The 9,523-nt window shown below is 37.4% G+C and overlaps 1 long non-coding RNA gene across 2 annotated transcripts; it reads right to left on the bottom strand.

The window, feature by feature from the left end:
- Positions 1 to 240: 240 nt before the first annotated feature.
- Positions 241 to 3,483, bottom strand: LOC117727523. 2 transcript variants are annotated; one of them, XR_004609049.1, is made up of 5 exons: positions 3,427 to 3,483; positions 2,415 to 2,632; positions 2,002 to 2,092; positions 1,568 to 1,630; positions 241 to 320 (listed from the first exon to the last, which is right to left on the bottom strand). It is a non-coding gene; the product is annotated as an uncharacterized LOC117727523 (long non-coding RNA). The 2 variants fall into 2 exon arrangements; XR_004609048.1 differs by lacking the exon at positions 3,427 to 3,483 and having other exon boundaries at positions 2,415 to 2,681.
- Positions 3,484 to 9,523: the final 6,040 nt, after the last annotated feature.

The raw sequence follows: 9,523 nt of genomic DNA, 5'->3' as shown, positions 1-9,523 counted from the left end.
AAATAAAGTACACACCATTATTGATTTTAAAACATTTATATTTAATGTATTTAGATGTACGTTTACAAATTCAACCAATTATTCACAAACAGTTCTTCAGAGCCCCCCAAGAGGAATTGAAGAACTAAAAATGGCATTTCTTCATGTGTCTCTCTTGACTGTTAGTTACTATCATGATGAGGTCTTTTTAGAATCCCAACTATGCAGTGTATTAATAAGTCAAATCAAAACATAAGGTCAATGAATCTTTACCATAAGTGACAGTGCAGATAAAGAACAATCTTCCAAATCGTCAGTAATCAGCCTGATCCTTGGTGCATCTGGGGGGGGGGAGAGAGAAAAAGGACACACTAAGATTCACTGAAAAGTCATTAGAAAGTAGGCTTGGAATATTTTAACATTCCTTTAAACAAGCTTAAACAAACTATATTCAAAAATCTATACCGACATTTGCCGTTATGAAACATTTTGTCAATATGAGCACCGAGTCAGCTTTGAGAATGCTAGTTATTAAATGTTTACCAATTAGACAAAACACAAGCAAATTAAGAAATAAACTTCATCAATATGACAACACATGTCCAGTATTTAGAAAACATGCTGCAAATACAGAAAACGGAATTGTTGAACACGGCTTGAACACGTTTGTTGCTGCTTGAAGTTTGAGACTCATGAAGTTATTGAAGTTTGGTCCGTGTATCACCCGTTGATGTTTACGTTGTGGACAGACTTTTGCTGCTGCTTTACTCTGCAAGGAAAGTGACCGCTGCACACAACTCACAGGACCTTGCAGAGTGAAAAGGCGGAATTCTATCTCACATAACCTCAGTCTCGATATTAAAAAAAAGTTACGTTAACTGTAGCTTGCATAATAACCATATAAGCAATACCGTTATCAGTGGTGGTGATGGTGGGGGTATGTACATTTCACAAGGTAGAAGTTGTCTGCATGGGTATTATTTAAGGAAGGAAGTCTCCTGGGAATGCTTGGCCTACTGTAGCATATACCTTTGTATATTTGTTTGTCTAATAATGCCTATCTGATTATTATGCAGGCGACAGGCCGTCTGTCCATTGTTGAACCGGATAGTAAAGTTTAAAATCTGTCAAATCTCTTTAGAAATAATAATGACTGATATAATTCTGCTTTTCCGCTCTGCAAGGTGCATGCAGTGCACTTTCCGAATAGAAACAGTAGTATGATGTAAGTCCACAACGTAAACATAAACGGGCGATACACATAACCGACTTCAATAACTTCATGAGTCACAAACCGTAGCAACAAGCCTGTCCAAGCCGTTTTCATCACGATGTTCTGTATTTGCAGCGCTTTTCTGTACTGTGTTGTCTAAATGCCATCGTACAACTCAAAGGAAGGAAGGCAAAAGGAAGTTCCTCAGTTTTTCTATGCCAGTGGGGGAAATATCTTACAAGTGTGCTTTGCTGAGATCATTAAAGTACTTAAGAAATCATACTAAATAATACATATATGAATCACAAGGTATGTAATGTTTAGAAATAGTGGTTAAAATGGACTAATATCTTATATACTGCAGTTGATACTTACTAGTGATGGACTTTGGGTGTTGTTGGGTGCCTGTTCTCCGTAAACGTTGTTCCAATGCTTGATCTGATAAATGTAAGCAAGTTTCTTATCGTTAGCAGTTATCAGTGTTGGAAAGGGAAATGTAAAAATTACTCAGAAAGAAACTGCCGCTACACATATAGTGCATTCAGAAAGTATTCAGACCTTCACTTTTTTCACATTTTGATATGTTGCAACCTTATGCTAAAATAATTTAAATATTTTTTCCCCTCATCAATCTTCACTCAATACCCCATAATAAAAAATAGAAAACAGAATTTTAGAAATGTTTGCAAATTTATTAAAAAAGGAAAAACTGACATATCCCATTGACATACAGTACGTATTCAGACCCTTTACTCAGTTAATGCACCTTTGGCACGGCTACAGCCTCAAGTCTCTTTGGTATAACGCACCTGGATTTGGGGATTTTCTGCCATTCTCTGCAGATCCTCTCAAGCTGTCAGTTTGGATGGGGAACATCGGTGAACAGGCATTTTCAGATCACTAAAAACAGATTAAAAACCTATAAGTAACCATGGATGGTGAACTCAGTTTTAAGGATCATATCACCAGCATCACAAATGTTGCCTTTTTCCAACTCAAGAATCATAGGCTTTATTTCCCAGTCTGACTCAGAGTAACTTATGCATGCATTTGTTCAGAGCAGGCTTCTTAAATGAACACACAGTATTTTTACAGTATGTATGTGTGTTTTATGTGTATGTATGCATGGATGTTTCTGTTTAGAAGCACATTTTTGCTGTTTTAAGTTGTTTTTATGTAAGAACAAATCCAATCTCTGTATGTCTTGCCTCTGTTTGCCTACCTGTCCCTGGGTTTAATTCTGTGTCCCACCATCCGGTGGTATCTTGTCACTCCTGGTTCTTCAGCCTTCTCATGATCTCACAGGTGATGCACTGCTTAGGGTCACTCCTGGTTCTTCAGCCTTCTCATGATCTCACAGGTGATGCACTGCTTAGGGTCACTCCTGGTTCTTCAGCCTTCTCATGATCTCACAGGTGATGCACTGCTTATGGTCCTTTGCTGTGTGAAGTACAGTGAAACAGTGAAGAATACTGTCAGTTATATCTCAAAGCTGTTCCCTTGGAATATAAGAAATGCTTCTCATTAATTAATAACTTATATACTGTTAAGAAATCAGTAACGGCACACTATACATTTAATATATTACACTTAACTCTCAAAAACCCCAGGGGACATGTTGCGGAGCACGGAGCGCTCCCCTCCAGTGACGTGTCGTGGGGATATGTTACGGAGCACGGAGCGCCCCCCCCCCAGTGACGTGTCGTGGGGACATGTTACGGAGCACGCATCTCTCCCCTCACCCCCCCAGTGACGTGTCGTGGGGACATGTTACGGAGCAGCAGCTCTCCCCTCCCCCCCAGTGACGTGTCGTGGGGACATGTTACGGAGCACGCATCTCTCCCCTCACCCGTGGGGACATGTTACAGAGCACGCATCTCTCCCCCTCCCCTCCCCTCTAAACTACATTCAAGTATGTTTTTCTGTCCTGGAGACAGAATCATGCTAACAAGCTAATGTTACCTGTAGCTAGTTTACTTAACTAGCTAACCTAACTCTTTGTTACAGTCATTTTATCCGCCTATAGCACCACTATGAACTGTATTAAAACACTCGAATTAACAGATTTAAATGTAATAACGTTACTTTTTAAACATTTGAAATTAATTATCTCAATTTCTTTATATATTTGTCTAAAATTAAATAGTTTTTGACTGGGCTAGTTACATACATTAAGGACATGAACACAAAACATAACATTACGTTAGAAAATAACAGGGAAAATGTTTTCTTACCTGATCTTCAATATTTTTGCAAGATATAAATTCACTTAACTTTACTGAAGTGACCAGATCCCGTTGGAGCCTTCCTCTGTGTTCATGTTCCAGTCTTCTGTTCTCCGTTGACATCCCACAAGTCAAATTCACAGACGTATGTAAAATACTCCAGGTAATAATACAGGTAATACTCCAGGTAATAATACAGGTAATAATACAGGTAATACTCCAGGTAATAATACAGGTAATACGCCAGGTAATAATACAGGTAATACGCCAGGTAATAATACAGGTAATACTGCATGTCACGTTAACAGCAGAGACAAGCAGACCAAACAGTACCCCGGTCCCAGCAGCAGCAGTTTCCCTCCAACAGAAATAATTTCAAATTTGAGGCGCGCGCAGTTGTCATTGGCCAGTTTTCTGAATGACAGTCAGATTATCAAATCATGTTCAAAGCAAAGTCGTGAGACAGCCAATAGCAATTGTTTTAGCGAGGTTACATAGTAAATATTGGAAAAGATGACTTGTTTTAAAAGAAACAAAAGAAATGTGTGTATTTAGTTCTATTTGTAGGCTGTTATATTTAATTAATTGGTCATTGCAGTGTATGAATAAAAATGTAATAATATATGGTAAAGTTATACCTATAGGCTCACACAAACACACATGGTATAGAATATACCATATATATATCCACACTTAGTAGGTTTTTAAGGCCGGCTGGGAGAGGCAACGGTTGGTCATTCAATTCCTATGTAGGTCTACTAGTTTACAGTCTACATAACTCCAACACATTGATCCATATGCAGTGTTTCCTATACATTTAGCCTACTCAGTAGTGGTAGATTATAATTATTATTACTACTGTTAGCCTCAACGCAAGCACACAGTAGTAGAGGCCCAGTATTTAAAAGTGGTTCTTTAAACAAAATGAAGCACCCAAATATTCCAAACAAGTTTTAGTGCCATTACCTGCACAAGAACCAAATTGAGGACTGACAGCAAATGGAGATGGAACAATCAACAAAAATCACTGCATATATTGCATTCTGTATGTAGGCCTATATGAAAAGCTAATGGCTGGATTGACATCATGGTGATGTTACAGTTACATTCATATGGCCCATAGTATGACCCTCTTGCATTTTAACAAATCCCTAACCTTTCCTTTTGAACCACCAAAATGCCAACTGTGCACACATAACAATGTAATTTTCCCTAATTTTCACTGTTTTGCGCGCCATGTTAGTTTGGGCCTCTGCCCACAGCAACACTCATTTGCCAACATTGCCATTATTCCATACAAGTTGCAACATTTGTTTTCAGACTTTTAACTGCATGTAGTGAGTCACCATTGCAAAGCCATTTCCCCCTCTTCTTGTCTTTATTGTTCTGCATAGCTCAAAGCCAGCCAGGTCCAAGGTGTTGGCTGCAGTGGTTAGGCCATTAGCCATCTTTGATATGGGACAATGTACATTTAAATTGTTGAACATCTCACTGTAGACAGTGAATGTCTTTAATGTATTTTAATTGTTGATGGAAGCAAGGTCAATTCAACAGCAATTGTGCAGTTTGATAGGGCACTAAGTCAGCGTCATCTCCGGGCTAAATTGGCTGAATATAACCTAGGTATCTCTGCCAATTTGTGTCGAAACGGCATCCGCGAACCGAGGTCCATCAGTGGGCTAAACAGGCTGACTTCAGCCCGCAAACGGAGGTACATTCACCGCTTCTGGAGCTCCGCGTCCGGGCTGAATTAAAGCCGGCCAATAACGCTGTTTCTCGGATAAAGTGTTACCACTATTGCCCTCAATTCCCCATGGCTAGATGCACAGTCTTTGGCCGGATTATGCATGCCCAAGACCGCATGCACTTATGCAGCACTGGGCCTCCATCACAAGGGCAAAGGTCACCCTCTTTAGCCGGCCTAAGGACGTCCAAGGTGGGCTGCCACTACGGCAGAATTTATTTTGGTACTTTCGGAAGTGGAGAATAAGGTAAGAAATAATGGTTGGTCTAACTACAGTGCTTATAAGACTAGAAATGTTTATTGAAGGTGGCTTCATAAAGCTTGTTAGCTAAGTACTGCTTAAGTGACCATGTGCACCAAGTGTTGTCTTAGATTATGGTTTATCAATGACTTTTTTAACGTATTAGGCATTTCTTGTTGTGTAGAATTGTTTGCTGTATTTCAAGTTCATACAGATGACAACAACAGCATGTGCTCTATTTTTTCCCACTGGCTACAGTTAACCCGTTAGCTAAATACCACTTATGTGTCCCTTAAGTGATCATGTGCACCAAGTGTTAGTAGTTTAAAGTAATGTTAAACCTCTTAGATTATCGTTTATCAATGATTTTTTAAATGTAATAATTATGCATTTCTCATTGTGCCAATGTTTTTGCTGCATTTCAAGTTTATACAGATGTCTACAACTGCATGGGCTCTATTTTTTCCCCACTGGCTACAGGTGACGATATTAAACCACGGGCTACTCTTCATAACAGGCTTGCCTTCGACGACCAAGACAGTTGGTCCACCACAGCCATTGATATTTCACATCTTACATGCAACCTTAGCTTGAGGCTTTAATGCATTATAATCTGCTTAAAGCACTGCAAAATTATAGTTATAAGCACTCAACAATATTAATGATGCTTTAGAATAATCATAACACATTAGAAAGTATTTTATAATGACTTATAAGGTCAAGTATCATAATACTTTATATATTTATTTATATATATATATATAGAATATATTGCTGGTCACTCACTGACATTCTTTTGCAACAATCATAGTATATTATAATTCTCCTAGTTTTAATATATTATCATTTTATAATACATTATAATCACTATTATAATGCAATGTCACTAAAAGTAGTCCTTGGGTGCTTTAAGTAAAGTAATGAAATTCCTGAGGTTTAGGCAGATATAATACATTACAAGCTGGTTATAAGTCACTATAAGTGGTCATTGTCTGCTTTAATTTAAGTGGAAAAAATCACATTAAATCTGTTCAAGAATAACACACAAAATGTTGTATAATTAATTTTCTTGTTTAACGTGTCTAACAGAAATCGAGTTCTCCAATCCAAAAATCAGTCTTACCTCTAAAGTTAAACAAATAAGCTACCACTACTGTCCCTGTCATCTGCTGACAAAATCGAATCCACTGGTTAAAAATAAAGTCTGATGTATAGAAGTCTATGAGAAAATGACCCTACTTCTCACTTGATTTATTAATCATTTAAGTAATCATTTTCCTAATTAGTTTATGGTCTCAGTTGCTATAGTTTCAAGTCTTCAATGCAACCCAACATTAATTTGTAAATGATGTTCCCATTTAGAATAAAATAGAAGATAAAGCAGGTTATGCTTTAGGGCAGGGCTACCTTACAATGTGGCATTTGGCAGATGCTTTTATCTAAAGTGAGGTACATATGAGATCTTAATGCAACACAAGCAATGTATAGTCAGGTGAGAATCAACAAGATTAAGTGTCATGAAGCACATAGTTTTATTTTAAATTTTTTGGGATTACAGTCCATCAGGTGACTCAAGAGCTAAGTCTTTAATCAAACTCATGTACTTATTCTTTTTCTTACAGATATCTGATGTTTGAAAACGTTTTAGGAAGAGCGTCTCCCTGGACCCCTCCAGCCATGAGTGTTAACAGTATTCAGATTTTATATGAAGGCAATTTTGTAATGTGCCTTTTCATACTTCAACTAAAAATAAAGGGTGTTTGACGCTTCACTGTCTTTTGTGTTATTCTTCGTTATGCCTTGCCACTAAATCCCATATGGCAAACGTTTCTGCTGCACTGCTCTTTTGAGGTTCAAACTTTCAAGCATGTTATACCATTTAACTGACGCTTTTATCCAAAGCGACTTACAATCATTCTTGCTTCTACTTTGTACTCTTTAAAAAAAGACTGCATTATGTTTGATGTAATGAAAAACGTTAGCTAAATTAAGATCCAGAATTACAGAGTTTTAATGTAAAAGCACACATTAATATAAAACTACACTTATTTACCTTAAAATAACAAAGAAAATCGTTAAATTGTTAGTATGGACATAAACCGTTAAATAATGAGCTAGATATTTAATTACATGTAATTATTGTTATTTTACATGAATTTGTATGTCATTTAAGAAAACAGTAAAAATACAGTATAAATAACACAGTACTTTTTCTGTAAAAAAAAAGAGAAAAAAATGTTATTTGTTATTATTAGGATAATACTTAAATTAACAGTTGGGTTGTTAATTTACAGATAATTTCTTTAATTTTACATAGTTTTACATATAATTTTTAAAAACAGAGAAACTAGTGTAAAAAAAGAGAGTTATTTTCCGTTAAATTAGGATTTTTTTTTACAGTGTAGTCTACTGCAATGGTCTTTGACAAAAGGCTAATTCAAAATGCAGCTTCTGGAGCTTTCACGAAGACCAAAAGATCAGACCACATCACCCCGATTCTTAAGTCTTTACACTGGCTTCCTGTAAGCCGTAGAATTGAATATATGGCAATGCGACTTGTCAAGACATGGAGTGGGAGCAAAATACATTACAGACATGTTGAAGGACTACACTGCCGCCAGGCCACTCAAGTCAAGTGGGAGTGGGAGGCCAGTAATGCCCAAAGTCTGGGCTAAACTTAATGAAGCAACATTTAGTTGCCATGCCAACAGCCTCCCCTGCTCTGATCTAAAAGTAGCCTCACCCGCAAAACTTTTGAATCAGGACTCAGAAACACACGGTTCATGGATCACAATGCTGATTGAGAAAGTATAGCAATATTTATATAGCTGCAGTATTATAAACTGGGTGATTTTAATGGGGGAAAAAAAATCTGTATTAAGTTCCTGCTACTGCAAATCTTCCAACTGCTGCAGCTTCCCATTAAAACCATTTAACTGGCCAAACATTTGTTGGCAGCAGACCAATGTAAAATATTGCAGGGTGTGATGTTAATGAGCTCTTAGATATGAGGGACAGGCGACAGCAAAGTAACCAACTACTTCACTTCTCTTAGATGCAAACTTGTGCCGGGTGCAGCACAACATTGGACCACGTTGATGCCAATTATTACCCTATTTCTTCATTGAATTGACAATAGTTTGAGTTGCTGCCCCCAGCATTGTGAGACCTATTACATGCATTTGCTGTGACCGCCAGTAAATAGTACTTCACCAAATCAATGCCTTGAAGAAGACGTGAAACTAGAGATTGAAACCATAAACTCATATTTACAATGTTTACTGAGGGAATACATCAAGAGAGAAGTAGAGTCGTTTTCTCATAGACCTCTATGAAATCAGACTTATTTTTGCATTTTCTCCCTTTTTCAGGGGGCATCTTGTTTTTTTCTACTGGAAGGCCTCCCGAGAGGGCACTGCATTACTTTTTCTGGGAAAGGAATATAGTGACTTTTTTGGGCAATAAAAGATATAATTAATAAATAAAGTTAAAATGTATTACATTATGCAGTATTATTGCAGGATTTGCTGTCATACCACCTGTTAAGATTTCAATAAGTGTTCAATTTCTGGCTTTCTGGGTTTTATTTAGCTTTCCTTTTAAAATATCAGATTATTATTTGACATAAGGCGCAAATGGGGTACACGATAACTGCCGGGCAAAGCTGCAGAAATATCTTCTAAAAAAACGTTTTTTATGCAAGCAAGACAATTGCTCCATTTTCAAATCAGTAAGGTGATCTAATGTAACACAAAAGCTCACTCAAAGTCCTGTCAAACTTGATTTGAGACAATTGTGCATAACCTTATCCCGAAGCGCCAGATGGTTCGTCACACAAACCATCTAAGAATAATTGAAAACTGTTTGGGACTTTCAAAAAAAGACTTTGCAGGTGATTAAATTAACCATGTGTCAATCAAAGTGTTGCCGCAGCCCGTCAGCAGAGGAGCAAACGCATCTTTTCCATGAAGAAAAGCCTTCAGCAACGTTCTTTGCACTTCTTTCAGATACAAACTGATGCTACTGCAGCATCTCACCTAACCTCTTCAGGAGCCGCCATTGTTTTTTTTAAAACAAACAGTTGCCTTTGTGTCACGCCCATACACTGCATATAAAAAGTG

This window comes from Cyclopterus lumpus, chromosome 24 (assembly GCF_009769545.1).
Source record: "Cyclopterus lumpus isolate fCycLum1 chromosome 24, fCycLum1.pri, whole genome shotgun sequence".
Taxonomy (NCBI): Eukaryota; Metazoa; Chordata; class Actinopteri; order Perciformes; family Cyclopteridae; genus Cyclopterus; species Cyclopterus lumpus.
This window is presented reverse-complemented; position numbering and strand designations above follow the sequence as displayed.